We start from the raw sequence: 27,453 nt of genomic DNA on the forward strand, positions 1-27,453 counted from the left end.
ATGATCCGTAAACTTAGGTCACTGTGATGCTGCAGAATAATATAGAAACCTGACATGTGAAAGGAAGAATGTTTTTCTGTATCAAACTTTCAGGAAACATTAATTAAGTTATCTCTTCTTTTTCTAATTGAGTATTCAGAGATAATGAGTTTTAGGTTACAGCAATTATTTCTTTTTAAAATATGGTAAACCTAAATTTGTACTAGTTTGGGGTTAACTTGAATTACTGTGGTTTCACTTCATTCACAAGAAAGCGTAAATTAAATTGTTAAATTAAGTAACTTTAATGCAGTACTTTCTGTGCTTTTCAATATGCAAAGAAAATTTTGATACAATGATCATATTACTGATCCTGCTAATCACAGCATTCTTCTGCAGTAACACTTTGTTTGGTCGTTTCTCTCATTCTCTTAGCTGTGTAATGCCATCTCCCAGCTTGTGGGCTTTAAACTGATGCTAAATCATTATTTAGTTAATTGTAGAAGCATGACAGAGTGCTAATAAATATTGATATGAATTATTCAAACCATATGTAGGTTGATGATTGCTCATAATAGCGACAGAAACTATTACACAATGCGGAATTAAAGTACTACAAATTGAAAAAGAAAAGTGGACCATAAATACTTCTGAAATCTACTAATGAAAGTCATTATTATAAATTTATAAAAATCTGTGTGGGATATTTCAAATTGGCACTTGCTCAACTAGACATCCTTAGTGCCGCAGGACAACAAAATATAATGGGGTCTTTTTTTATCCACATAAAAGGAAAAGGTACTTTGCATTCCACACAGAATTGATTCTTCCATTTACTTCACTTCTTACAATTTAATTTCCAATGAGTAAATAATGTTGAGGACATCGACAGATTAATAAATGCCTTTTGTATCTGTGTGTATACAGCTACAGTATGTGATCAAGCAGGCACTCACGTTGTTGCTGTTTTTTTAAACCTTTGATACTTTATTAGTTTTCTTTGACTGTAATGTTTAATACACCCTTTCATAAGCTTGTTATATACTAAGGTTACGTGATCATAAGTGCTATTAATGTAACCTTTATAAAAACTTTTATTAATCCGATCACAGATTAAATCCATTCTCTAGCCTTTTTATCTTCAGTAATAAAAAAAGAGTAAGTGGTCTTCTAAAGCAAATTTCAGTGAAATTGCTCTTCTTGCATACTGTATTACCACACTGCGACTAAAGTGTGTCTTTTGTCATGGCAGTTTCACTCATGTCCTGATTTTCTCAACCTTATGTGGGAAGAAAGGACGGCACATATACCTACTACAGTTACATGAAAACTGAAGTCACAGTTTGTGAAATTAATCTATGAAATTAATTCCCTTAAAATATATTATATCAAAAGCAAGATCATATAACAAAAATATATGTAAAATTTAATATTCACCTGCTTCCCTAAATCCAAACCTCCATGAGATCTTTACTTTATGGTGAAATTTTATCTTTATATGGGAATGGCAATGTTTAAAGAAAGCATTACAGAACTCATAGCCATCATTGTTATGTGCACTGATTTTTATTGATAGGGCCTCATAAAGTCAAGGCACTTGCATGAGCAAAACGTAGTCTTCAGAGAATAAGAAACCTCAAAATCTCTTCATCGGTGAGGCAGGTCAAAAACTGTCTTCATTAAGAAAACATTAAAAGACATTGATTTACATCTGATTGTACTTATTTTCAAAGTATCTACCACCAATGATATGTTCAGACTCATAGTGTTTTTTTTTCTTTTGGCCTTTTATACTCACTGCAATGTGTTTTAGTGTGTTTCCTCCCATACCACCTTTACAGTGCATGTCATGTTAAAGCTCATCCTGCATGGAATACAATTGCTAAAACAAGAAATGCAAGGGGCTCCTATAATATCTGCTTAGTTATTGTTTTAACCTACAATATATTTCTGATAATATCTGAGAGCAGAGGATCATTAAGAAATAGCAAAAAAAGTGTGGCAAATAAAAGCTTTATTAGACATCAGCGGAGTGCACGTTAGTGTATTTCCTAAATGAAAAAAGAAAGAAAACAATCTTCTTAATTGGCTTCTTAAAGCCTGAAGAATGGGAAGATTTTATTGGCCTTGAAGGAAGTGGAAAGAAGAGGGTGGGGGAGGGGAGAGTTGAGTGACCGACAGCTTTGTTTAATTCTGACAGTTTTCCAGTGTGATTGGGAGGGGATGTGTGTTGTGAGTGGAATGAGATTGCGGCATGCACTGTGCTGGCTGATGAAGCCATTACATTGCTTCCTCTCCAACACTCAATCATTGTGACACATCAATAGGAGCACAAGATGGTCATTCTTCAAAACGCAACCAGCCCACCTTGCCCACAGTCCTAATCGCTACAATCATTCAGCGTGAAATCTAAGCCCCTGCCCCCCTCCTTCTTCCTGCCAGGCTTTCATCTCCAAGAGCTGAGATCCGCTCTCACCTCTCTGACCACACTGTCACATGCTAAGCTCACAGGAGATAGCAAAGACCTATCTTTCAGTCTAGGCCTGTTAGTGCACTGTTTTCTCTTTTCAGCATTGGTCATTGCCCTGTAACTGCCACAGATGGAAAGGGACATCAGAGATGTAGGACACCGATGGTTCCTGACACTTTAGTTAGCAGAAATCACATCTCCCTCATTTCCAACATTAAATAATAACCCGCTATGACAAAAATGTCTAAGCCACCTGTTTGAGCAGATGGACAAAGGAGTAAGAATGAGATGGAAAGCTTCAAGTGGCTTAAGGTGCTTAGAAATTTCTGTGACCTCTTCAACCAACTGGCTTAGAAATCTACACACCAAGGAATAATCTTTTTTTTTTAATTTCAATCAATTTGTTTTGTATTTTCTTTACCAGAGAGCACACAGTGCATTGTTAGGGTATAAAATCACCAGCATACCTTATGATGGCATGTCATGTCTTTGTCCATGGGGATATATTCTCTATGGTCCCATTTGTAAGGGCTCCAAATGTCATTGTTCTAAGGTGCATGGTTTTCAAGGACACATGATTTTTTTAGTAGGCCAACTCATTTTGTAGGCATTCAATTCTCCTTGTCCCTTGGCCACATTTTACCCACAAACTGCAACTCAATAATCTATCCTGTGAGAGATTATTGGAAAGATAGATATGTCTTCTGGGATATGCAATCTGTCTTTTGTTTATCTGTTTCGGAATGTCTGTGGTTCTTTGGTTTTGTCAACTTTTTTTAAGAACGTTGGTATCCTTTAGGTTAAAGGGGCTGTATGAATGTAAATAGTTCTCAAATAACTACATCATTAAAAAGTTGAATTAAGAAGTCACAGGTAAACACACATTTGTAATAAATATTTGAATGTAGGGTACAAGCACAATTGGAAAAGACATGACTATAAAATTAACTTGGACCTGCTTACGGTTTGAGAATGTAAGAACTCATCCTTTCACAGTTGCATGATTTTTTCACAGAGGCAAAACATGAAGACTGGGCTCTGTATGTTTACATTTTTATATACCATTCATTGCACTTCTTAAAACCCTCTGTGAAGATTATCTGGTGGCTGAGTTTCAACTTCAGCTATTAAAAAAACATTTAATAATAAACTAAACAGAACTCTCATTTGATAGGCCTTCCTAAAACATCAGCTCCATCTGGAAAACATTGTAGAAAATAACATTTATGATCAATTTGCTCTTGCGATTATGGTAATTAAGGTATAAATATGAATTGAGGGTGTATTTCTTCCTGTTACAGATGCAATCAAAGAGGAGAATTCTTGCAGTAGCAGACAAACCAAAGGCAATGCAGGCAGAGCTTTGAAAGTGATATTAACATTTCATGATAGTGTAACTGACAGGCTGGTTATGGCTCAGAAACATGGAATCCATTAGTAGCCTCCTGAAAATCAATATGTTTTAGTGAAATTGTCAAACAAGTAATCATCATTTTCCAATTTTTCTCCATCTTTAATCTGTTTTTGTTAATGTTTAAGCCTCTGTGAATGTCTGGCTTCCTTCAAATAAGCAGCTTGCTGTCAATTTGTGTTCCAATGGACAAGCAAATGGATCAAGCCTTACACTGTTTATGAAATGAGATAGTCAGTGGAAGAATGGATATTTGTTTAATGGTTGTTTAATTTAAAGATTCATGGGCTGTCTTTGCGTTGGATCTCATGTGGTTGTTTCCATCTTAATAAAACCTACTTTAAGTTTTGGAGGGCTATTGAACTTATTTTTCATGTTAAATAAATGTATCTAAGCAGTGTGTATAAAATAGGGGTGTGCTGGACAAAGAGGCACTGTTTCCTTTTATTAATTTATGGAATTTGACAGAGATTCACAAATAGATTTAATGCAGGTTTAAATGAAAATCTTTAACTTTTCTTAGGTTTGCAAATGTACATTTAAGTTTGTAACTAGTTTGTAGTTCCACCTGGACTAAACTTTACTACAACCTTTACTTGAAGTGAACAGCTCCCTGATAATACGGTACATGTACATGGGAACTTAAAAACTTTTCACCTTGGTTTAGATGTTGATTATGCCCTAGCCATAAACAACAATTAATGTTTCTCACAATGTTTCTGAGCATTAATAAGTCATCAAAAAGAAAAGACATATACTGTACAATTTACAGTATATAAAAAGAAGTTAGAAGACACCCACGTGCATGTAAACCTCACTTTTAATGAATAAAAGCCTCACAAAGTTTTGGTTTATTCTAAAATAGCCACTGGTGCAGTTTTAATTAATATTTCACTGAAAAAGTTTGCCAATGAAAACAAATTATATAAGCACACAAATTATGTATAAACATAATGTAGATTGTGGCTGCATAAGCTTTGAAGTGGAAGAAAAAAGTAAATGATGTACAATTTACAATATACTGTATATACTGTATATATATTTAATGATCAGATTTTCATTGCCATCCTAGAGCAGAATATTGCTCTATTAGGATTGTCAGTAATTATTTTTTCATTAGAAGCAAAGTAAATGAAACGAGCAAAAGCAAAGTTTTGAAGTTTCTTGTGTGTCTGTGAATTATGAAGAGATGACCTTCTGAGTTCCTTTTGTTTCAGTTTATAGACCATGTTGGTTTCACTTCAGTTCACAGTTGCAGCAAGTTGATGGTGAGTAGATGCTTGGTTAGCTGTGCGAATCCAGGAGACGAGCTGAGTTTGTAGAGAGATGAAGGTTAAGAGGATGTTAGGAGAGGGGTTTCGTAGCTCTTTTAAGTTGGGAAGATTTCATAATTTATTTCTCTTTTACATAAAGTTTAAAAAAACAACTAAAATTTAAATTAAATTATAGTTATCATATTAATGGTATCCTTTTTTTTGATAGGGACAATACTTGTGATTCAATAGAATCAAAAAGAATGTTCTACTATTGTCCCCAGTTCAATCTTTTTGAAGAAGATCTTTGTTAGGTTAGGAGTAGATTACAGTGACACCTGATGCTGTTCACCAGGGTACCCTAGAGATCATACTGACATGGCCCACAGTGACTATTCAGAAACTAAGGGAGACAAAGTGTAAAAATCCTTAAGGACAACCTTTTACTTCTCTGTTTAATTTGTTGCTGAAGGCCAAAACATGAACAGATTAGTTTCTTTTTGTTTTGCTAATTTCTTCTTTTTCATTTTGCGCATTTGTAAGAGAATTTGTTTGGTATGTAACCAAAATAATTCTGCCTATTGGAATCTTATTTAAATCTTTCTTACTGTGACTGGGTTTGCACAAGTGGCAGTGTACTTTTGGCAGGGTGGTGCTGAGATTTACTCAGCCAGGGTTCTTGGTACAACAAATTGTCGGGAAGTACTGTATGCAGGAACGTATGCTCCTCCAATTGGCTGTCAGGTGCTTGCATGGTGTTGAAAGATGAATGTCTCAATGAGTGGGCAGGTTGTGTGAAAATGCCAGCCCTTCTGCATTCTCCCCATCTCTCCATGCACTCCAGAAGTCTTTGCTCTGAGCAGAGACATGAAGAAACAACTGGCGATTTCAAAGGGGGTGTATAAAGTGAAAGCGACAAAAAAAGTGGTCAGACTACTCACAGATAAAGACCAGAAGAAAAAGAACCTTGTGTACTTCGAGTCACACTGTGACTTTACTGAGCCTTTTTCCGCTCTGCGGAGAGTGGTAAGGGGAATGTGTTAGTTGTTATATTCATTTCCAAATAGTCAATTTCAGGGCCTGTTATCCATCATCCCCAGGCATTTACAGATTTACATAAAACTGTTTTCTGCAGAAGCATGAATCATAATAAATGTCTGAACTTCTTTATCCATGGTCAATGTTGTTATTTATGTACAGGGTAACAGTAAAGTTGAATGGGTAATACCCTCTTCAGATCATAAAACAGTGGATGCAGTAGCAACCTTTTATATTGTGCTTGTATGTTTAAAGTCTCGGTCTTGGCTTTTATCTAATGCCCTGTGCCTTTTGTCCCATGGGCTTTTGCTATTCTTTTCATGGTCTTTTTAGCCAAAACAGCTTACAGCAGTATTGCAAAACAAGTCAAAAAGCTCAGCAGATTACAGACAACCCAGAACAATGTATTACGCGATTATAATTAAGTAATTACTGACACATCATGATAGCTTTACAGGCTCTCTACTATGCATTTACATGGAGCAGAACTTTATTGGGTGATTTTGTTTTCGAATATTGGTTTGCAGTTTTAAAATGCAGTGGGTCAAATTTACTAAAGAAAAGTAAACTACTTCTGCACTTAAAATAAACCCACAGTAAGACTATTTTAACAAAACTAACCCTTACCCTAACCCTAACCCTAACCCTAACCCTTACCCTTACCCTAACCCTAACCCTAAAGTTGAATTTAACTTCTAAATGTACAGCAAATGTATACAAATGCAAATTGTGTAATCAAGTTCTGTATTTTTAGCCTCTTAGTTTTATTAGATTCACTGCAAATTTTAGTGTTTTGCAATGATTCATAATGAAATACTAACCTGTTTGTGATGATAACAAATAGCTGCTAAATAATATGTGTGCATGGAAGCTGGATTCTATTTATAAAGTACGACATTTTCCTTCTAGTTTTGAGACTTCTTCCTTTTAAAGTAGTTTGCTTAGCAGACCCTTAATTAACAGGTTTAAAAATAGCAATTTCATTCACTCTATCTTTATTCTATAGCGTATGGACACAGCATATTCAGGAGCAGGGTTTTTTTTTTTGCTATAAAATAACTCAGCAACCATCCATTTTATAGAACTTAAGAAAAGGTTCTGCAGTGTATTTTTTCATATTACAGCTCTCCAGTCAGCGCAGTTACACAATGCAGTGCTTCAAGCTACTTAGTAATCAGATTATAGTTAAGATTTTTCCCTTTAATATTCCTTTTTTAAAGCTGTCATTTCACTTTCACAGCTTAAAGGCAAATGGCAGTCAGGGCTGGGGATTTTTTTTAACCCTCTGCACATTCTCACAGCTACATGGATTGTCTAAGAGGTTCTGAAATTTTATCAGCAAGCCTTTTAACACTGTGGGCCCCAGGCCACAGGAATACAGAGTGTGCATTAATTTTCGTTTGTTTGACGCACAAAAAAACACCTATATTCTTTGTTCCTGGTACACCGGCACAGTTTTGTGCAGGGATGGGATCAAAGATCTATGGTTGTGTGTAGTGGACCCAATTTATAGACAAGAGAATCTGAATTTTGAAACCAAAATAGGAATGCATACAGTGCCAAACCTAGCATTAAGCCTCTAGCTACCCACGGTGATAATCATCCAAGCCAATCTGACCCACTTTGCCTTTAGTATCCAGTAATGCCATGCATAGTTCTCTGCCAGCCTGCCCACTCATAATATAGTGCACTGCAAATCCATGGAAAACACCTTATCATGCACCCACTGCTTCCTCAGCATTAATCTAGAACAACAGACGAAGAAAAAAAACAACATCCCACAAACCAGTAAGGCAAGGGCAAATTCCTCTCCCACTAAAACAGCTGAATTGAATCTTGTGTTTAGCAATAGGCCTCCCACATACTGTGCCGGCCCATGAGCTCCACTCCCACATCCCTGTATCACAGCTGAAGCTCTACAGTGCTTTACTCCCACAGTGTACTGTATGAGAATCATTAGCTTTGACAAGGGCTTTTCTATGAGTAATCAGCTGTATAAGAAGTGAATGCTGTGCATTTGAATAATGTGTTTGTATGTACAGTAAATGTGCGGCTTTTTCATGTCTCTTGTGTTTGTGTAATTATTGTGTGTCTGTGCAGTTGCTGACAACAGCTTTCACACAGTTTTCAAAAATTGCAAATGGGTTTTGAAAACGTCTGTTCTTACCGAGAACACCAAAACATAACATGACTTGGAAAATTCCTGTTGATAAACACTTGGTTTTAGTTAGTTTACTGCTAATGTAATGCTTACAGATTTCATTTTGGTTGATCATATGTCCGTTTTCGTAAACATTGAATTTAGATAGAATACTTTGACAAAAACATTATAAATAAAATGTAGGCATTGCAATGCAAACGTTTATATGCAGTGTTATTCTATGATAATGAGGGTGTCAAGTGACTCTTTTTAATTTGTCACTATTGTCTCTGACAATGCTGGCTTTAATTTCCAGTGCAGGAAAGTGCTCTTACCTCTTCTAATGTGCTGTTCCTTTGGTGCCTGCCCAAAACACACCTGTAAAGTTCATTTAAAACTCAGGCACTGAAAGACACAATCTGTCAAATTCAACTACTGTATTTTCCTCTGCACCCTTATTAGTGCCACCTTTTAAAACTAAATGAATAAACTAATTAAATGTAATGATCATTTAACCTTGAGGTTGTTAAGACTAAAGTCAATATATAAGCATATATGTTTAATAAGAAAAACCTTTCAACCACACCTTCTTGGATTTTAATGACCCTGTAATTAACATCCCAGTGACAGTAATTGGTGTCTGGTGATGAATTTATTTAAATGTTGAGTTTCTTGTGAGAGAGCCTTTCATTCTCGTACTTGGATTTACTGTGGCTGACGTTTTGAAGATTTTCGCACAGCTACTGTATATCTTGCTTTGCTGGAAGTTTTGAGTTGTGTGTGTGTTCTTCATTCTAAGCAATGCAATAGTTAATGAGATGGTGTGACTGAGCAGATTACAAGAAGCCGTATCTATAGTATCTCATTGAACAGAATTGGTCTGGTGGATAAAAGGGTTATTTATTTTGAGTGCACATTGTCTCATTGACTTTTGTGGTGTCATAAGGACCAAATGAAGCTAATGGACCTCTTTGGATTTATGAAATAAATAATAAAAGTTATCTGATCCCATAATTCCATATTCCTGGCATTGCACCTGTCAGTATAACCAGATGGAATGTTAGATTCTTTTTTCTCATGACTTTGTTAGAAGGAATGTACTTTGATTTAACTGGCAAGGGAGAGTGAAGCTATATATTTATTCGCTGCTCTCAGCTGATTATAAAATAAGCCTTTTCCCAAGATAAAAGTGACAATTAGGAAAGACAGAAATTGACAGATTATAAAGATTACACCTTGTAATCGTTCTGTTTCATTGTGATTAATGTACAGCAAGATTGAGAGGTGTAAGATATACAGTAATAGCCAAAAAGGTATTTGCTTAAAGTTGTATGATGGCAAGGAAACAAACCTGAATATAATTTAATAAATTGAAATAAACAACTTGTGAAATTGATGTGTAATCATTTTCAACAATTTAGCACTCAAAAAAGAATAGTTTTTAAGGTGACCTTCTAAGGAATTCAGACCAAAGGAGATTGTTTTTTTAATGATTTTATTTTTTTGCTGCAGCTATAAATGCAACATACTATTCTAAAATTAAAGTCACATATGGCAGGTTTTTTTTTGCTAATGAAACTGTAGATGAACTAGAAACTGTAAAAACTGAATACATAAATGAGTGTTTTTGTTGTTTTTGGAGAACCATTATTTTAATAAAACCCAAATTGCATTGAACAAAAATAAACACCCCCGCAGAAAAAAAAAATCTGACAAGTAGGAAAACCATCTGGGTTTCTTCATAACTTCTCCAAATGTTGTTTGTATAACTTCTTTTCAAATGTCCCAAGGCACTTTGCAGTACAGTGGAGTCCCAGATGAAAGAAATATTATTGAATTAGGTTGAAAAAATACTGATACTTCAAGGATTATGTAGGAAAACACAAGAATGTCTCTCATAGGACCCTAATCTAATCTTAGTGAACCAGCCAGTTTGGATTCACTAAACTCTGGAGGCTTGCTTACATGTTGTGCAAGGTCACAGATGAAGTAGGTTTGTCTTTATTGACCCTACACAGAGCATCATAAAACTAGGGCATGCAGTCTCACTAAAAGTCTGTTTACAGGTGTGTCATTCAATGGCTCACCTGCAATTAATGAATATGAAAACACAAACTGCACATTCTGTAGCACAGTGCATCTGAGCAGCATTTTATGGTTTTACAGTTGGGAGGGAATGGTCACATTTACATGTGCGCAGGCACCAAAACACCTTGCAGGGGGGTTATAATTAAAGCTTGGTCAAAGCTTTACTAAAAGCTAAAAAACTAGTACTAAAAAACTACTACTACCTACTCAAACTCACAGCACCTGGGCCACGAAGGTCAACTTGCACTCAAAGTTAAGCAACTCTGAAACCCAGTTAGTATTTTTTTTTACTAAATACTCAGTTCACTACCTATAGTTAAGGAATTGAATTGCACTGGAATATACTGCAAAGTGTAGATCCTGTATTCGTTCGAGGAAGTGCAGGTAGAGGTAGGTAGAGGGGTTTATTGCCATACTGTATGTACTGTACATTGGAAAACTTATTCACGCTGATCTCTCAGTGCATATACTGTATATTACAACAGATAACACCACACAATGTAGAGTGCACATTACAACATATCACACAATACAGCCAGAGCCATAAACACAGTATGTACTATTGAAAGAAAAAAAAACATGGTAGACCATGCAAAAGGGCATAGTGCAGACGTGCATTAAGTCTGAGGCATTGAAGTTAGCTGTTAAGGATGTGAACTGCAGTAGGGTACTGCACCACTTTACCCAATTGGTGATACTATGTGCTTTCAAGAAACAGCTGGATACAATGCTTGGACCAATGCATTACAAATAGCCAAAGAGCAAGACTATGCTGTGTCTCAATTAGTGAACAGGAAGAACTCTTTGTGAAATTACCAACTTCACTTCCCCCTGTTCTTCCATGTGTTAAAAACTAAACGTGTTATGTAAACTGCAATGTAAGTTCCATGTGGCTGGTTCAGAGTGCTTAGCTGCTGAAACACAGGGCCCTCCAGCATGTGCATCTCTCCTCATTACTGTGTCACTGCGCTTACGTCTTCAAATAAAAAGCTCATCTCCGCTGTTGTCTGTGTTCAAGATTTACTGCTAACCCTGCCAGGTCCACAACTTGTTCCCTCTCAGCTTTATTCCCGTTATTTATCACTTTTCCATGTTTTTTCTTGCTGTCTGAGAGTAAATCAGGACCTCTGGATACCTTGTCATGCAGCAATTACCTGGAAGAAAATAAAGTGACTTGTAGAGAAGAGGCTTTACACATAGAAGCACACAAGGGCAGACAGTTTGTTATGACCACAACATCTCAATCCTTTTAAAAATGTACTGATTATACATTATTGCTTGTGTTCAGCAGAACCCAGTAATAACTTTAAAAATTTTGGGATATAAAAATAAAATACAAAAACATGATTCATGCATCATGTCTTCTACAGTGATTAATTAAGTACCAAAGCTTTCCTGCACTGGTCATCACTGTATATAAAAATGTTATACGGTATATTTAATAACCTAATAACCTCCATATACATGTTTGTGGAGTTTATTAGGTTATTAAATATATTATATATATATATGTATTACCTTCATTCATCTACCTTTCTTAATACAGTATATAATATATATATATTAATTTCAGCATGTTACTGTATAAACATGCATGCTGAAATATTACTTGTGGTGGCATCAGCAGTTTTTGATGCCTGTCAATATGACTTGAAACTAGAGATATTGTAATGCATACTGTTGCAATTCTTTGCAAATTTGTAGAATATCTGGGATCAGAGAGCGTTTTTCACCAAAGTGTAATTTGTTTCATTTTATTTACAAGCAGACCAGAGCAGAAAGAAATTTTCTTCTCACTGGCTGTGAGGTTTGGAGGGATCTTGTTCTTCCATCTTAAACAATCTTCAAGAAACGGAGGATGGTATGGAGAATAATAACCTGTGATGGTTAATTATTAAATTCCCATATTTACAGTGTTTTTCATCTTGAAGAATCCCAAAGCACTTTACATACTGTACAAAAGAGGATAGACACTTCATCCACCACGGAAGTTTAATAGCCACTTCGGTGACATGTGGCAGACAGCTCCAGTACCTTGCAGTTCAGGTAGAAGTGAGAAAATGCTTCAATCACAGGATCCTTAATGCCCAGGTAGTCAGGTTTAACAACTCCTGAAAACCTCCTATAGCTTGAGCCCTGCATTGCCTCTGCACCTTAAATAAAGAAAAAAAAGATTTGTTCAATTAAGTGCATTAAAATAAAATCAAATATATATTTATATATTTTTATCTAACGTACCATCTACAGTAATTTTCTTGATCTTTGATTGTTAATTTAATCTTGTTTAGGTGTTAGGAGAATTCCTAACATGAACTTCGGTCATTTCCATACATCATAATCTATGCTTCCTTTAAGTAATAAAATTGTTTAAAATATAGTATTTGGATTATGTACAGTGATATTAATAATGTAATATATCTCCTTATTACTTATTATTGATTTTCTGCACCTCCCAAAACAGTGCTTTAATTTTAACGTTTCTAAAGTGCTTACAAAGTATTATGCAAATAAACAGGGTGTATAACAAATGTACAGTATTATAATCAGGTTATAATGACATTTCAAATTCCTGTTCAGTATTTCTCATATTTCCCTTTACAAGAAATTATCAGGACTTAAATCAACTGCCATAATACTTAAAAGGTTAACAAGCATTTATGCACAAAGTTCAAATGTTTAACTCATACACTTGAATGTTTAATATGTTCAACAATAATTCACATTCTTATTCTGTATTAGTTTTTGCAAGTTACAAATGTAGAAAGGTTTTGGCACATTAAAATGACTATGTTAATCAGTAATATTTTTTCTCAAAAACATAAAAATAAAAATGAGTTCTTTGGCTGAGGCATTTCATGGTAGTTTGAAACAAGTGATCAAGAAGAGTTTGACCTGCTGAGGTTGAAGGAAAATATAACTGATGGATTCCTACAGCTAAGGAGCAAAGGGGAATCTGTGTGGGAGTCAGAGGGCTTGTGAAGTTGCCCATTATTGCTGCTCTTGGTGAAGAAATTTTATTCTTCCCAACTTGTCTATAATAAAAGACTATATCTGAGCTGGGTTTCAAACACAGAATCTTTTAGTACTTTAGTCCTTCACTGCTGTTAACCTCAGCTTTCAGTCCACAGCCTCTCAATTCTCATTCAGCAGTACTAACCAGATAGCCGTAGTGTTATTTGTCAAACAGACAGAACTGTATCATCTCACCAGGCCTGTGTCTCTCTGATTATTGTTGACCAGCAAAATGCTTGACCTGCAAACTGCTGTGCTACAAGAGTAATCTACCTTGACATCTTTGTATCTAATGGCCCTTTCCGATCGATGGCTCAGCCACCTGTGGGCTAAGCAACTCATTTCTAATGCCTCTGATGGCTGCGATAATCTGGTATCTCAGATCACTCAGATGTCCTGAGTGGTTTGTAACATTTTTGCAGATTTAATTAGTGACATGTAGATGGAGCAGATAGGAGAGAAAAGGGATTGAGTTCACCAGAAACTATACAGACCTTATCTTTCACAGTTGAAATTGAAGAACTGATTATGTTTGAGACAGTAATTATACAGATGACTAGGAGAAAATCATTTTAGTTGCCTTTATTTATTGAAGTTATGGCTCACAGTGCCACCACTGAAGAAATGCTATAATTACAGTTCTCATGTCAAATTTGTACTGTAATAATAACAGTAACCGTAATAACAATAATAATTGCAAGCATTTGTATACTGCTTTTTATCTGAGGGTACACCAAAGTATTTCACATGTAGGAGGGGACATACTTCATCTGCACCTGAAGTCATTATGTACCAGCAGTCCCACAACAGAGTAGAGAAAAACTGCTTCAACACTTTCATTACAGGGGAAGTTTAGGGAGGCCAGATTTTGCTACTCTAGAGCAGACATTAACCAGGACACCAGAGTTAATGCCCCTCTTGGCAGAAATAATGCTATCTGATCTTTAATTACAGGACCTCAGATAAACATCTCAGAAGACAACACCATCTATAGAACAGTGTCCCCTGTCACTATACTGGGGCATTGGTTTGAAATTTATGGTCTCGAGGGAAGACTGCTATTGGGTCACCAACATTACTTAAAGCAGCACCTGTTTCCTTAAAGGTCCTATACTGTGCAAGTACTGACCAAGCCTAGCCTTGCCTAGCGTCTGAGCTCTGACACGATCAGGCTACAAGGTGGTAATGCTGCTGTTACACATTGGCTCCGGTTGGATGAATGCAAATAAAATTTGTCTGAAGGCTTGTGAACATCGGCACTCTCTAACTTGGCAGGCGTAAAGGAAAAGGCTAGGTCTCTGGAGATTTTAAACCCTGTTCAGACATATCTTAAAACAGAATAAATGCATCTCATCAGGTGCTAGATTTCAAGAGCACAGGTGCTTAGCGGTAAAGGTTCAATTTATTGACGTATTTCGCAACTAGAGGAAAAAGATTCTGAAGACTTCTGAGGAAAGAAATGGTGAATCAGCTGCCTAGTTTCATATCCAAATAGGCACCCATGGGGAAATAGGTTGGCACTCACAGATATTGACACAGTGTGATATCATTAGCCTTTTTAGTTTTCTCCTTTGTAAAAATGAAAAGGGGCCTTTTCTTGATCTAAGAGAAATCATTTCCAGTGTTTCTCCCATTGGTTGTCAACCATTCTGAAAGCAGGTTAGGCTAGCAGGAGCAATGACACATGACTTTATGCCTGCATCTCACCTTAGAGAAACAGAAAAGACTGGACAAGGTCCATTCTGCATGGCATCTATTGCTCTTTTACTTCTTATAGTTCAGTCATAATAATATTTATGGTGGATCCTTTTGATAAATTTAATTTAATATAATTGAAATGTAAAATACTAAAGGTACAAAGTAATTTAGAGAAGTACCAATGAAATTGAAGTTAATGCATTAATATAGTAATACTGTAATGTGAACATATTTCATTAATGAAAATGCAGGACTCTGATGTGTCGTTAAATCTAACTGAAATATTTGACAATGTAATACACAACGCTGCATTTACAATGTAGAATCATACAAACAGGGAAACCATGGCTTTTAAGTAGCTGACAGAAGGTCATGAAAAATCCTGAAGCTTCCAGGCATCTGGTTCTCCACCAGGGAAAGAAGAGACAACTGACAAAGAAGACTGGAGAGGATGACATGAGGGATTTGAAATAACACTGCTCATAGTAAGAGGAGTAAAAAGTAAGAGAGATTTTAAATAAAATCCAAGCAGAAATAGGTACAGTAGGCCAAGTTAATGGAAAAGGTGTTTCATGGGAAAGACGTTCAAGTAGGTGGCTGCGTCAGCATGCGCAGGAGACAACATTTCAGCCGAAATATTGTCTCTTTTCTTTTCAGCATGGAACAAACCCTTACCTGTTCCATTTCATGGAAAAGCTCAACTTGGGAAAGAACTGGTAAGCTAAGCTTAGGGATTCAAGGATGGGTTGGATGGCATTCTGATGCTGTTGCAAAGGCCCAGCCATACTGGAGCAGTCTAAAGAGAACAAGCGTTGGAGCTGAATTTAAATATATTTACAAGTGGACGTTTATAGGACCTTATCTTTGATTGTTTTCTGTTTAGTTCTTTGGAAATTAAATTTTCACCTGCTTACTTAAAATGATTTATAAGACAGGACTGGTCATTAATGAGAGTCCGCTGTTCTCAGGGTTCAGATCTGTTCCTCGACTGCTCTATACAGTATATGGTGTTGGAACTCTGCTAAAGCAGTGTTCTGCCCTAAGACATGGTTGGTCTTAGGTTTTATCCTGTAACTAAACATGACCATTTCCATAACCAATCACCTCAGAGCTTTCTTTTTTACCACAGTTTGAGCACAATCTGTCTCCAAACACCCCATCTTTCGTTATCTTTCAGAGGTCAGTTTGGACCAAATGTGGTCAGTTCCTGACCTGACTCTTTGACACCTAATATTGATGTTGTTTTTGAAATGTCATTGACAGCTAAAAACCCAAGACCAATTATTAAACAATAGGTGCTAGTAAGATTCTAAGGAAAACAGGGGCATATCAAAAATGGTGAAGTAAACACAAAACTCTAGTGAATGTAGCGGTCAGTAAACTGATAAAGCATATGATACTTTTTGCTGTCAATCATTTTAAAACATTTTCAGATCCCGTGATGTGTTTTCAGATCTATTATGATGGGCAAAAAAGCATCTGTAAATACTCTTCTGAAGTTCTAATTCTGTAATAAATAATAGAATGTATCTAAAAGGGAGATTAACCTTTTAGCAAGTACTGCTGTGTTTAATTCATTAGCCTAAAACAATAAAAATACATTACAAAGTCATATTAAGGAAACTTCAAAGCAGCTTGTGTAAGAAATGTGGAATCATTAAGCACTGACTAATAGCAATACTATATATACTTTATTTTTATAATAATTTGTAAAAGAGGCAGTGCATGACCAAAACCAAGATCGTGCAACTGACAATGAGAATTCCTCTAAACGACTGAATATATTTGTATTTTGGTATGAATATGCTATTGCTCTTTACTTTAGACAAGTCAAGTGTTAATAAGAAATTAATTTTGGTATTTTGTAGCCACACCTTAGTTCCCCTATAGCACCTAGACCTAGTGATTAAAGGTTGTCTGTCCTTCAGAGTTCAAGCAACAGTCTATTTCTCTTCGGCTGACTGTTCTCTACAGCTTCATTAGAGAATGACGCAGCCCCCCATGAGCAAATAGGGACACCTGTCACTTTACATTTCACAAGAGGATGTTCTCAGAGCAGCAGAGTAAATGACAAACAATTCATCCTTATTTATCTGGCACAATTGCTTTGAATTGTATTGTGGATCTAGAGGTGAATCCTTTTTAATGCGAAGCTGCACGTTAGAAGTCATTTTCAAGCTCAGGAGATTTACAAGCCAGGATATGATTAGTGTGGAGCTCAAAGGAAGCCTTTGAAAGTCGTTGGTGTGCTTGATGGAGCTTCTAGGGCACAGTGGAGAGAAACTCCTGAGAGCTGCAGTACTTCTCTTCTGCAGTACCTCCAGCATTTTCATAATAGTTTCAACGAACAGAAACAAAATGTTATGCCCATAGCACATCTTCTGAACAGCACGTCAGAAATGTCTTTGCTACAGGAGAACAGTACTAACCAAATGTGATACTTGTACATCACTTTCAGGAAATGGAAGGTTTATGAACTTGAGCCGAAAAACAAAACTCACATACCTGTAATAAGAACCTCACATGCAGAGTATAGTCCCATCATCATCACAGCCTTCCAAATCTATTTTCTTTTTCTGCTCGTCTCACAACTGACCACAAATGTGTAGAGGAAAAGTGGTGCGGGGAATGGAATTGTCTTGTCTTGGAATGTGTTCATTGCTTTCTAGAGCTGTGTGCTACGTTGATAGTTAAGCAGAGTTCATGGTTTACTACAACAGGATGATTTTAATCAAGTTAAAGCAATCCATGCAATTTAAAACAAAAGAGCTAATAGCGAGACACATGCCGCACACTCACAGCCCATTAAGTTTTGATGGAACGGAAGTGGAAACAGTCAAAAACTTTAGGATTTTGGGAATTCACATTTCAAGTTACCAAACCTGAAATGTCAACATGAACTCCATGTTGAAGAAGGCTCTGCAGTGCCTCTTTTTCCTGAGGTGCCTCAAGCAATGGGGGATGCCAGTACCTGTGTTGGTGAACTTCTACCACGTCACCATCGAGAGAATCCTCACCAATGCGATCACCGTGTGGTACAGCAACACCTTCTCGAAAGAGATAGGCACTGCAGAGGATGGTGAATGTGGCCCAGAAGATCATCGGCCGTGGTTTCACAGGGATTAAACAGCTCTATGAGGACCGCTACCATGGTAGAATTCTGGCCATCACAGAGGACAGTCACCACCCCGGGCTCGAGCTCCTTACCCCACTGCCCTCAGGCAAGAGGTACAAGAGCAAGTACACTTACCACCAGATTCTTCAATAGCTTCTACCCACAAACAATGCGATTGCCAAACACACTCGGCCATGCCCCTCGGACTACACCTACACCATCTACCTCATTATAATTTCTTATTTATTGCTCATCTACAGTCCTGCAGTTTACTTGTACATTGTCTACTGTTTGTTTGTATATTGTCTTGATGCACTCTCTGCACTTTGTGTTTTAACACTTTTTAACAATCAAGAGATTGTTAGTAAGAATTCCATTGCACTGGTACATCTACCGGTTACATACAGTATGGCAATATAGTTCAAGTTCAAGTTAAAACTATATATCTAAAGAGAAATTCCAGTGAAGAAGCAAGCAATTAATACCACCTTTAATTTATGAAAGCTTGTGAAGAGGTCAAGCCCCTTTTAATCATTTGGACTTCACTAGGAGTTTGGTTACAGGAGGTACGGGAGAAGGTATCAAGGGGAAGAGCCCAAGCAAAAATTAGGACCCACCTTTGGTAAGACTGAATCTGCCATGTAGAAAACTGAAAATTGTGATCTGTATTTTATAGTGTATATACTGTATAATAAATGTGTGGGGAGAATCTTCCCCTTTTTCATAGTCTGGTTTGGAAGGTGTTATTCAAAATCCATACTGTAATTGATCAAACAATATCTATACTCTTCCTTTTTTTACATCTGCAGTGCTCCTGCCAAATTTCTGAGATACCTAGACAGTAGGAAGTGAGCAGCAAATCAAGGTTCAGTCAAGTTACTTTTGCCACTCAATCCTGTGCACACAGCAGATGAGGAGAAGTGTAATACTATACCTGTGTCCTGGATATTTGAAGTGCAATAGACAGTTGATGAGGTTTTTATGATTGTTCAACAAGGCAAAACCGTTTGGATAAATTGTTTTAATAATAGATTTTATTTAAACTATACAGATAAGATATAAATTGAATATTCATGATGCTTTCCCTATTTTTTGCATTGATTCCCCCCCCCCCCCCATATGTTATTTACAGTTGGAGATCGGTGAAACAGTACCAGCTTCTTTGTTAATTTCGTCTGCGTAATATTTTAATAAATCACGCCTGACAGCTTTTGGTTTGGTACATCGTTTACAGAACCCCGGAGGCTTTGGCGGGTGGTGTGATTGATATGTTGTGCTCCTGGGTCTCAAGGCTCTCTCAGTATCCAAAGCAGAAATCATCTCAACTCCCGTGGGCTGCAGCTCCGGACGATGGTTCCCAGAACACCCAGCCAGACAGTGCCACTCCCTCCTAGGGCTCAAGGCCAGGAGAAGACACTGGCATCAGCAAAAAACTTAAGATCCATCTTCTTCAGTGCAGCACACTATATCAAAATGAAGAAGGGAGATGCTGAAATGTTTATTACAGGCTATTTTGTGGTTGTGTGATGAATTGACCTACAGCATACAAACGTCCTTACCTGCACTATAGATATTGTAATTCAGTTTTGGAAGTTTTGGAGGAGATATAGGAGTAATACTCACTCTGCAGAAGAGCTACCAGGTTCTCCCGCTCTACGGTGTGCCCCACAGCCACGTAGCATGTAAGGTTCTTGTTTAGAAAAAGAGAAATCTCTCAAATTTGCTGCAAACATTTTTGAACTCGCTGATTTGAAACCTTTTAAAGCTCAAAAGATACACTTCTCCACATAAACATGCCATGTATAATGTTTACTTATGATTATCGGTTAAGGCATAAAAGTGCAAATGACTGTAGTTTATTCCAATTACAAACCTATCATGCTTAATTAATGAAACTCACCCATGTGAATCGCTGCTCATATGACTTTTACTCACACAGCATGAGACCCAAGCTATGCAGTGTATGCGAGCGGAAGTACATGTACTGTATATTTCACATCCTTAAGGCCTGAGATCTTGCTGTCTGGCTTGACATGTCCTGGCAATTGTCTTAATGATGTAAAGGCATTGTTTCTTTCAAAGAGGGATTACGTCTACAAGTATTACATTTATTTTTTTGCTCAAATTAAAAACATGGAGCAAATCTCTTAATTACATTATATTTTTCATAATTAGAAAATGTAGGGTATTAGATAAGGGTGCAGGTCTGCATTATGGAGAAAACAAAATAACCATAGATAATACAAGAAGGCATTTATTCTACTTGCTTTAATGTAAACTTACTGTGTGAAAGCCATATTCTTTGGAGATTTTTTTTCCTCTGTAGTCAATACTGTTCAAAATTCAAGGAAAACACTCAGCTGAATAAAAAAAAACTGGGAAATAATCTAATTGAAATTGTTAAAATTGTGAAAAAGTGAAGATAAGTAAAAAAATATGTTTGAATAGCTAAATGGTGTGACTATGAATGCATAAATACATGCATACAGTACATTGAGAAAAAGTCATTTATTAAAAACTATTTAAGTGATGGTAGAATTGTCCACTCAAGTCTTAAAGATCTACAGTAGATTTTGCATTTGAAAAGCGAATAAGCACTACAAGGAAGCAATGTCTTTAAAGCCTAAGATCTGAAAAATGTTTGCTAATTATAAGAAATGCTGTAATATAAAAAAATTGTAAATATGAAGTGGCTTTATTGCATACAACAAAACTTGATTGCAAATCCTGCGCATTTAGTTATGTGAAGACAAGGATGCTGGTGAATTTATATTTGCAATCATTATTACATTTATTTAAAATAACTTTAATTTTTCAAAGCACTTGAGTCAACACTAGCTGTGCAATCTACAGTTTCTAATTGCACATTTTTTTTTATTTTCAGTGTCTTAATCTTCTTAATCTTAGAGCATGGCAGTAAGCAGAAATTAAGGTGTAGAGGAATAAGGCATGCTTCCAATTAGCAGAGAATTTTGTAATAAGAACAGCTGAAATGCAGATGGAGTGAACACAGTTGCCACAGCAGGAATTTTTGTATCGGAGCAGCAGCTGTGAGATGCCCATGCACTGTGTGACAGGAACACCTGTCTGAGTGCATTTAGGAGAAAAGGTAGACTGACCTATAAATAACCTCATGTACCCACATCTTTATTAACTTCATTAAAGTTGATGTCTTATTCAAAAATATTCCATTTTACACTGCATAAAACTTTTACGGAGTTTCCCTTGCTTATGTATTCATTCATTCAAATGGGATTTTCACTATTGTATATAAGATGATACCTTTACCACTGACTGGATCCTTCATATTGAACTCTTACTTCAGAAAGAAATTGACTTATTTTGGGTTTTTTTTTATACCCTCCATAAGAAAGTAATCACAAAACCTGGAATTCTAAAAGATGGATGAGGTGTTTTCCCTCTGGGAGAAACACTGGAGTGTAGTTATGCACTTCAGCGATGGCTTTCTTCTAACTTTTTAACGGCCTTGGCCATCATTTGTATGCTACAGACAGAGGATGTATGATAACAAGTACCAGATTAAGATTACCACCTATTTTTGACAAAGCTGTGACTACTCTGTTACAAGTGGAGAGCTGTGGGTGGGTGAAATGATCTATAAAATATTTTTGCCCTCATCTGAAATGTTGCCATACTGCAACGAGGCAAAAAAAAAAAAACATCCTTTAGTCCAAAGTTCTCATTGGCGTTTTGCTCTGTAAAAAGTTTGATCTACTTTGCACTTTGAAGTGGGCAGATACACTGTAAAATTAATAAGCTCAGCTTACATATACAGCAGTTGTTAGAAATTGCTTTACTAATGGGGTTCAATTCACAGATAATTTGTGAATATTCTCTGTACATCTACAGAAGAAGTGCTAAAAATTGCCAAAATGTGAATTCCACACATTCCTCACATCTGTAGATGGAATTTACAGAAATCTCTAAATCTAATAACATTTAATGTTATTGTTTTATCATCTATCAAAATATTCAATTTTTAGTAGTACTGTAGATTGAAAAATATGCAGTATGAACTACGATACCTTCAAATTTGATCATATACCTGTTATTAAATGAAAGCGTGATGAGGAGATATAGCCTTTTCACGTATTTTAAAGTACATATACTGTATGAAGTATCAGAAGCATGTTTTTTGTTGTGGTCGCCTTTCCCTTCATCTCTTAGAGGGTTATACAGTATGGTGGTTTAACAATTGTGCACCAGCTTTTCACTAGTGTCACGTGTTATATACTGGGAAGTCTCTGCTTCATGAATATGTATGATTATATAAGCTCTTTGTCCTTCAACAATTAGTATTCAAAGCAGGTTGCATTGGGTTAACATTAATGCTCCCCACTTTGTTCTTTGCATCCAAACTCTTATTACTAAGGTTTCATTGGCACAGAGAATTTGTGATATTTAATCACTACTTAGAACTATAATCTTGGAAAATATCTAGTGCGTTTTCTTAATGTGAATTTTAACCCCAGAGATCTCTTGTAGGTTCATTCCACATAGCACGAGTTCTTTGATAAAGGATGAGGATTCAGGATGAGAAGTAGACTGAGATTTATAGCCTTTACTTTTGTTGTTGTTGTAGTAGTAGTAGTAGTAGTAGTAGTAGTAGTAGTAGTAGTAGTAGTAGTAGTAGTAGTAGTAGTAGTAGTAGTAGTAGTAGTAGTAGTAGCTTTCATTCTTACAATAACAAATAGACCATGAGATCTTTCTGGTTTTAAAGGCAGCTTAGGGAAGGCTTCCTTCATTCACTTGGTATTCATCGTATATTCATTGCACTGGAGTTGTAGTAATGAATTGTGACCACATGAAATGGAGATTTGTCTATAGAAGTCCCGCCTGGGGGGGTCACCACTAGTGTCCACTGGGATCAGCTCATGTACGTTAAGCATTTTCTTAATGCTGTGATGCTGTGGTAAATTGAGCAGCTTTAGGACCAATGATACAAGTCATGTTCATTGCTACAGAAGAGGTTACTATGACACAATAACACTTTTTTTAAACAAAATTAATCTTTCAAAGTGCTGTATTATTTCACTTTTCCACTGTATGTTGGTCTACATTTCACAACCAAAGAACTATAACACTTTTTATGACTTTCTCACGTAGAGAGGTCTCTGGAAAGGGTCATTAAAAGTCAGATGAATTGGATTAGGCATTTTGTTTCCTTATACTCACACAGTATAATATTTAATATTAGCAGTAAATGAGTGACCTGTGAAGAAAGTTAATCTCTCACTCTTGACAATTATTTGTTGTTTGTGACATGTTAGTCCATCTACTTAAAATCTGTCCTGAAGTGTCCATATCTCATTGTCCCTTACATTATAATGTTTAGAAAGAGAATCATCTTTAATTGCACAATTATGTATGATGCTTATTGTGTGAAAAAATCTCAGAATGATTATGCCTGATCTGAGAGACACCAGGATTTAGAATGAACCAAACTGTATAAGCATACAATTTGCTTCTGGGTAAAGGCATTTTAACTAGCAGAGAGAAAGATGCATGGAAATTGAATTTGTGTTGTGGGAAAACTCTAGCTGATCTGGTCTGAGAACCATATATGCTGGGCATCTCATAGCCATGCACAAAGATTTAAATGCATTCATAAAAGGGTACCTTAAGAAAATGCATGGGTTGAGAATGACAAACAAATAACAAAGGAATCAAGATGTTTTATCTTGATCATAAGATTGAATTTGATTAACTTTGTGAAATGTCCAGAAGCAATGGATTTAATTCTTGAAGACCTTGAGACCTGTGCTGAGGTTATTTACAGCCACTGCAGAGTGTAGAGCTTCCTGCAAACTGTGGCCTGCAAAAGCAGGGGTGAGGGTTCAGAGCTCACTGCTGCTCTAGGCATTATACTGTACATGTTCTCACATTTCCTGAGACCTTCCACATCCACCTTGCAGATTTGTGCAGCTCTTTATTGAGTTTGGATCAGTTTCCATGGAAACCAGGTCCAGATGCTATACCCAGAAACTGTCCCCATGTGTTTCTTTTTCCTGAGAATTAGAATGTATTTAATTGCTTAAAATTAAGTCAAAGAAAAAAATGCAGGTCCTATTGTATAAAGTCAGTTTTAGAAGCTATTTCTGATGAAAGACCATCTGTCAACCCTCTGTTTTTATTTTTCTTTCCAATTCCTTTTTTTCAAATCCTGATTTTTCTGTTGCACCACACTGTTCCAGCACGTTGTGCTTTGACTCATGGAAATTAGGCTGTCTTAATTAATAACAATGCTTCCACCTAACTAATCTCACCACATTGTAAAGCCTGTCCTTCCCATTAACAGGGACATGCATTATCCCCTGATCAAATTAAAGTTATTTAATTTTCCCTGGGCCTCAATGAATAAAAATGGAAAAAAAATACTAGAGGGGGACGTTTAGAAATTTGTTTACAGCTGGGGAAAAATATTTTAAAAGATAAAGGAGAACCTCTTGGATGTTTGAATACCTATGCAAAAGATATATCTGCAAACATACTGTACAATTTGGCTCTTTTAAAAATGACAGAATATTTCCACTAGCTAAACTTACAGAAGTTGCTTTTGGAAAGTTCAAAACACAAGGTAAAAATGATTACTTTATGAAAACAGCTATTTTGCTTTACTAGTACCCAACATCCTTTGCTTCACACCCTCCCCTCAATCCTATCACAGCCCTTAAGGCAGCTCTTTGGCTCATTTGACCTAGTGGAGAGGTTCCATTAGCCTCATCCTCATAGCCAGGCTTCTGTTCCCTCAGCGAGTCACTGACAAATTTGTATTTAATTACCTCTCACTAAGGAAAAAAGGGTTTGTTTGAAGCTACAGTAGTAACAAAATTAATAGCTTTTGTTTTGGACATGAGGTGCCTAGCTGTTTCCCTTGCAGTTGTTCAAATCTGTTTTCATCTTTAGTTGAGCCAGTGCAATCAGGTACACCACACAGAGGCATAATGTGTGGTCTCCTGACTATTTAGCATTGAAGAGAAGGACTGGCTATAAATATGTACCATATTTGAAACAGCAGCAAAGTGCACGGCTCAGTGTACCACAGTGGTGTGCGCCTGTGGGTCAGGCTTGTTTGGAATGTCTCCTGCCAAGGTGTTTCAGATTGGGGATATGAACTGCTGGCCTGCTGTGTGGGCACAGACTGTGATTTCTCAGACTCTGATGAATGGTGGCACTGATGGGTCATTTGTCCCAGTGATGGAGTTAGTTGTTGCCCTTTGGGAGGAAGAAGAAAATAAAGAAAGTAACAGAAAAGTGTGATGGATCACCGAACAGTAACAGAATAAGTGGCTGTGGATCTGAAGTGGCCTCTTTTGGCTTTCACTGTACTGACCCACTCTAATTGGATGCATTTCAGCATGGAGAAATGTGTCATAAACATATTTAAGTCCAATTGAAAACATACCAGTGGCCAGTACTGTATACAGTCTTGGTTGGATTGTTAGGGGGATTATAGATGAGGAGAAAGAGGAAGCTGGGATTTGTTGTTGAGATTTGAAAAACATGGCAGGGAAATAAAGTTACTAAATTCTTCTCTGCTCTTTTTAACTTGAATTCTGATGTTTCATAATCACATGTAGTGGAGTATATAAAGTGCTGAGAGGGACCTGCTTTTTAACAATTTAAAATTGCTTCATTTTATTAATTTTATATAGTATATTTCACTTAGTAAAGTAAAAGACAAGCATTTTCGACAGTCTTAATTTTAAGGACCATGTAAAGTTTCTAAACATGTTTGAGAGAAAAATGTCCTTGAAACATAGATTATGAGAGGAAAGGAATTCTTTTAGAAAACATGCCTGCTGAATAAAAACTGTTCCCTGCACTTAATTGCTGTGTAGTACTGTTTTCCATGCATAGCTTTATGAATCACCATTCTTTGCTATTGAAGTTCGTGTTTATTTTCTAACTCTAGGGATCACATGGATATGAGAGGTTGCTTTCTCCACATCATTAATTATATATATATCCCTTGACTATCCCATATTCTACTATGTACAGTAGTAAGGTCCTTTAGCTGAACCTAGCTCCTCTTAGAATCTTGTGCTACAGTATCTCCTTCTTTTGTAAAGCAGGCTCCTGTTTAGAAGAGGAAATGTTGTAGCATGGTGAGTGGGCTCAAAGATAGGATGAGCATGTTTATATTCAAATGAGTTCAGGTTAGAAATGGTTTTCAACCATTTTAGGGGAGACAAATTGACACCTGATCTTATAATACTAGCACAAATCTAGTATTGGAAAGCACAACCCCATAGCATTGCATTCTGGACTTCACCAATCCATTTCAGTCTGAACAGCTTGTGGGTTTTAGCACATGCTTGTACTGTAGCACTCATTTCTTCTCTCAGGAGTGATCATAAGCAAATATTTCTTCAGCATGTACTGTAAATATTGGAGCAAAAATAGGTGATTTATTTAAAGAGGAAATTATCAATTGTATCATATGATTTTGTTATACAAAGATCTTTACATTTACACAGATTTTCACATTCATGTGGGTTGTTAAGGAATTTTGTGCCACATGAAAAAGATACAGTATGCCTAATGCATCATGGGGGGCCTCTTGTGGCTGATGGGAAACTCGCACCAGACCTGTGTCTGTAGACTTCTTGTTGTGGTCTTTTTAAGGCTCACATATATTTTGCTGGGATCGTTTTTTCGCGTCTACAGTGGTGGTGCAGTGACCTGCCTTCGAATATTCAGAAAAGGGCCTTTGGTCAAATGGGTCTGGATCATATTATCAGCAGATATTACAAAGCAGATCTTCTCCTTTTCTGCTTAAAATAGAAATATAACCTAGTTTGCAAAGCATGTAATGTAGTTACTCATGAAAACTGCAGCTGATTTGTGTTGGATTCTCAGTGGTTTTAATTTGTGACACTGTGGCCCTATTGCTTTTTCCGAGAGACTATTCAGTGCACTAGATAATTAACATTACTTCCCTCATTAAATTGTTAACAGGGAAGTGTTGTGAAAACTGTGTCCACAATATAATGGTGAAGTATTGGGTATGTTAAGGTAATAATGGCAGCCTATTCCTGTTAATTAATAAATATGATTAGCATAATTTAAAATTAGAGAAACAGCATCAGGTGCTACGCCTCTGCCCAAGTTTGTGGGAGCCACCTGGTTAATGCAGTTTTAAACATCCACACTGGTTTTAAATGGCCGTTAAGTAATGAATTAGTTGATGTGTCGATGTTGATGAGATGAAAATTACAAGAGGAG

The 27,453-nt window shown here is 36.5% G+C and overlaps 1 protein-coding gene across 11 annotated transcripts in view; it reads left to right on the plus strand.

The window, feature by feature from the left end:
- Positions 1 to 27,453, plus strand: part of rbfox3a (RNA binding fox-1 homolog 3a) — a 513,805-nt gene that overhangs the window by 125,789 nt on the left and 360,563 nt on the right. The window lies entirely within an intron of this gene.

The sequence above is a fragment of the Lepisosteus oculatus genome, chromosome 9, assembly GCF_040954835.1.
Source record: "Lepisosteus oculatus isolate fLepOcu1 chromosome 9, fLepOcu1.hap2, whole genome shotgun sequence".
NCBI lineage: Eukaryota > Metazoa > Chordata > Actinopteri > Semionotiformes > Lepisosteidae > Lepisosteus > Lepisosteus oculatus.